Source organism: Lipotes vexillifer, unplaced genomic scaffold (genome assembly GCF_000442215.2).
Source record: "Lipotes vexillifer unplaced genomic scaffold, Lipotes_vexillifer_v1.1 scaffold1105, whole genome shotgun sequence".
NCBI lineage: Eukaryota > Metazoa > Chordata > Mammalia > Artiodactyla > Lipotidae > Lipotes > Lipotes vexillifer.
This window is the reverse complement of record NW_006779955.1, coordinates 2,151,210-2,156,148: the sequence shown is the minus strand read 5'-3', so window position 1 is coordinate 2,156,148 and position 4,939 is coordinate 2,151,210.

Below are 4,939 nucleotides of genomic sequence, written 5' to 3'. Positions count from 1 at the left end.
GTAGGGTGTCAGTGCCACTTGATAATAACCAGCCAATCCCATTATTCTTGGATCCATTGTTCCTCTACATCGTTCAAATTCCCAAAATCAGCACACTGGTGTAGACGTTCCTTTCCACATGGACATTTTCCCAGGTCAGCACCAGTAAAAATTTTAACAGTTGGGCTGCCACCTTGTGCCAGGGGCTGTCCGTACCTCACATACCATTCAAGATGGGGGTCCTCTGAGAAGGAAGAACAGAGCTGGAGGAATCATGTTCACTGACTTCAGACTGTACTGCAAAGCTACAGGATTCAAAACAGTATGGTACTGGCACAAAAACAGGCACATAGATCAATGGAAAAGGATAGAAAGGATAGAAAGCCCAGAAATAAATCCACACACGTATGGTCAATTAATCTACAACAAAGGAGGCAGGAATATACAATGAGAAAAGACAGTCTCTTCAATAAGGAGTGCTGGGAAAACTGAACAGCTACATGTAAAAGAATGAAATTAGAACATTCTCTAATACCATATACAAAAATAAACTGAAAATGGATTAAGACCTAAATGTAAGACTGGAAACCATAAAACCCCTAGAAGAAAACACAGGCAGAACACTCTTTGACATAAATCAAAGAGGGGGGAATCTGTCTCCTAAAGCAAAGGAAGTAAAAGCAAAAATAAACAAATGGGACCTAATTAGGCTTGAAAGTATTTGCACAGCAAAGGAAATCATCAACAAAAGGAAAAGACAACCTACTGAATGGGAGAAAATATCTTCTAATGATATGACCAATAAGGGGTTAATATCCAAAATATATAAACAGCTCAAGCAACTCAACAACAAAAAAAACAAGCAACCTGATTAAAAAATGGGCAGAAGACCTGAACAGACACTTTTCCAAAGAAGACATGCAGATAGCCAACAGGCACATGAAAAGATTCTCAACATCATTAATCATCAGTGAAATGCAAATTAAAACCACAAAAAGGGGCTTCCCTGGTGGCTCAGTGGTTGAGAGTCTGCTTGCCAATGCAGGGGACATGGCTTCGTGCCCTGGTCCGGGAAGATCCCACATGCCGCGGAACGGCTGGGCCCGTGAGCCGTGGCTGCTAAGCCTGCGCGTCTGGAGCCTGTGCTCCGCAACGGGAGAGGCCACAACAGTGAGAGGCCCCCATACCGCAAAAAAACAAAACAAACAAAAAAAAAAACACAAAATGATATCACCACACACCTGTCAGAATGGCTATCATCAAAAAGAACACAGATAGGAATGTTGGTGAGGATATGGAGAAAATGGCACCCTCATACACAGTTGGTGGGAATGTGAATTGGTGCAACCATTGTGGAGAATAGTATGGAGGGTTCTCAAAAAACTAAAAATAGAATTACGATATGACCCAGCAATTCCACTCCTGGGTATACATCTGGAAAAAAAATGAAAATACTAATTCAGAAAGATACATGCACCCCAATGTTCATAGCAGCATTATTTACAGTAGCTGAGATATGGAAGCAACCTAAGTGTCCATAAATAGTGGATAAAGAAGATATATATATATATATATATATACACATACATATATATATATATATATATGCACACACATATGTAATGGAATGCTACTCAGCCATAGAAAAGAATGAAATTTTGCCATTTGCAACAACATGGATGTACTTGGGGGATATTACACTAAGTGAAATAAGTCAGAGACACGTACTGTATGATATCACTTATATGTGGAATCTAAAAACTAAAACTAGTGAATATAACTAAAAGGAAACAGACTCACAGATATAGAGAACAAAGTAGTGGTTACCAGTGGTGAGAGGGAAGGAGGAGGGGCAAACTACCATGTATAAAATAAAGAAGATACAAGGATGTATTGTACAACACAGGGAAAACAACCACTATTTTATAATAACTATAAATGGAGTATAACCTTTAAAAATTGTGAATCACTACGTTGTACAACTGTGATTTATATAATATTGTACATCAACTCTATCTCATTAAAAAAAGATGGGCATCCTCATTGCCAGCCAGGCAGTGGATGACCCAGTCCTCAAATCTCATCTTATCACCTGCTTTCTCAGACCACTTCTAGTATCAACTCCGTCAGTGTGGTTCATGTCAAAAACAGATGCCTCCAAAACCAGAAATATAGATCAATGGAAGAGGATAGAAAGCCCAGAGATAAACCCATGCACCTATGGTCACCCAATCTATGACAAAGGAGGCAAGAATAAACAATGGGGAAAAGACAGTCTCTTCAATAAGTGGTGCTGAGAAAACTGGGCAGCTACATGTAAAAGAATGAAATTAGAACACTCACTAATACCATACACAAAAATAAACTCAAAATGGATTTGAGACCTAAATGTAAAGCCAGACACTATAAAACTCTTACAGGAAAACATAAGTAGAACACTCTGGGAGATAAACTGCAGCAAGATCTTTTTTGACCCACCTCCTAGAGTAATGAAAATAAAAGCAAAAATAAACAAATGGGACCTAATGAAACTTCAAAGCTTTTGCACAGCAAAGGAAACCATAAACAAGACGAAAAGACAACCCTCAGAATGGGAAAAAATATTTGCAAATGAAGCAACTGACAAGGGATTAAACTCCAAAATATACAAACAGCTCATGCACCTCAATATCAACAAAACAAACAATCCAACCAAATTATTACAGAATTATTAGAGAAATACAAGTCAAAACTACAATGAGGTATCACCTCACACCAGTCAGAATGGCCATCATAAAAAAAATCCACAAACAATAAATGCTGGAGAGGGTGTGGAGAAAAAAATGGAACCCTCTTACTCTGCTGGTGGGAATGTAAATTAATACGGCCACTATGGAGAACAGTATGGAGGTTCCCTAAAAATCTAAAAATAAACCTACCATATGAATCAGCAATCCCACTCCTGCGCGTATACCTGGAGAAAACCATAATTCAAAAGATACGTGTGCCCCAATATTCACTGCAGCACTATTTACAATAGCCAGGATCTGGAAGCAACCTAAATGTCCCTCAACGGAAGAATGGCTACAGAAGATGTGGTACATATATGCAATGGAATATTACTCAGCCATAAAAAGGAACAAAATTGTGCCATTTGCAGAGACGTGGATAGAGCTAGAGACTGTAATACTGAGTGAAGTAAGTCAGAAAGAGAAAAACAAATATTGCATAATATCACTTATACGTGGAATCTAGAAAAACAATACAGATGATCTTATTTGCAAAGCAGAAATAGAGACACAGATGTAGAGAACAGATGTATGCAGACCAGGTGGGGAAAGGGGGGTGGGATGAATTGGGAGATTGATTTGACATATATACACTACTGTGTATAAAATAGTTAACTAATGAGAAACTACTGTATAGCACAGGGAACACTATTCGGTGCTCTGTGGTGACCTAAATTGAAAGGAAATCCAAAAAAGAGGGGATATATGTATATGTATAGCCGATTCACTTTGCTGTACACCAGAAACGAACACAACATTGTAAAACAGCTATAGTCCAATAGAAATTAACTTAAAAACAAACAGATGCCAAGATGTAATCAGAAATGCAAGAGATTTATTGTTGGTAACACCTGTGAAAACTAAAGGGCCAAGAGAATACAAAGGAACAGGCATTGAAAGCCTCCAGACCGTAATACAGATTTGAAACCTGTGAAAGGAAGGAGGCAGGAAGGTGCATTGAGCAGGAAAAGCCTCTCTGTCTAGTGCATTTGAATTGGTGGACTGAGTAAAGCCCTCTCCAGGGTAGGTGGGCATCAATGTTAGGATTTAGAAGAGAAGATAGGACGGTGATTTTTTATGTTATTCCTTCCTTTCTCTTCCCAAAGGCCCATAAAGCATCTTTTACTTGCCCTGAACTTCTTTTGGTGCACTCTAGCTTCTTCCCATCTGTCTCTCCAATCACCACTGTTCAGGAACATTGGGAATATGAACGGATGGTAAGTTTGGAGAAAGGAAAATGGTAGGCTGTAGGCTGTACTGGAATTGTCACGGAGCTTGCCATACCTGCCTCCAGCATTGCTAAGAGAAAAATGTCCTTCCCAGCACGGGTACAAAGGAGTACAGCTAGCGGCTTGGTTTACAAGAGCCGGCATTTATAAACTGTCTGAATCAGCAGCATCAGTAGCAGTGGGGAACTTGTTAAAAATGCAAATTCTTGGGCCCTACCCCAAGACCTCCCGACTCTGAGGGTGGGCGCACCAAGCATCGCTTTAAGTGGTTCTGATGCACAAGCCGGTTTTGCCGGAACTTCCAGTTACAGTTGATTGGACCAGGGATGGCAATGTGACTCAAGCACAGCTAAACCATAGGCTTCTGTGGGCCTGCAATGGGCTGTGGGGAAAGAGAGAGGAGTTGGGGAAACCAGGTTTCCTCTCTGTGACAGCTGAACGGGAAGCAGTGATACCCTGAGTGTCAGCAGCCGTCAAAGCTGGACAAGGGCTGTGCCACAGTGGTGAGGCCACGAAGTGTCCTGAGAAGGCTGGTGCCCACGACCTCAACACTAGTGCACAATATCATTCGGCTCTGAAGGTGGGAGAGAAGCAAGATGAAACTATTTGAACGAGAGGAAAAGAAAAAAGCAAACAAAATGAAAATTTCTCTCGGTACAAATTTTTCTCATTGACTGCAGCACAAACTAGCAAAACTAAAAAGTCTCAGTTAGGGAATTCCCTGGCGGTCCAGTGGTTAGGACTTGCTGCTTCCACTGCCGGGGCCCAGGTTCAATCCCTGATTGGGAAGTTAAGATCCCTGCAAGCTGCTCCGCGTGGCCACACACACACACACAAATTTAAAAAGCAGCAGTTAGCAGACTTTCCAAACCAGTGATTTCACCACACAATGATGCTAAAGAATGCCTAATGAAAGACCCCCGTGGCAAAATGTTTCTGCCTCTTTGGACTTCTCATTTTTAC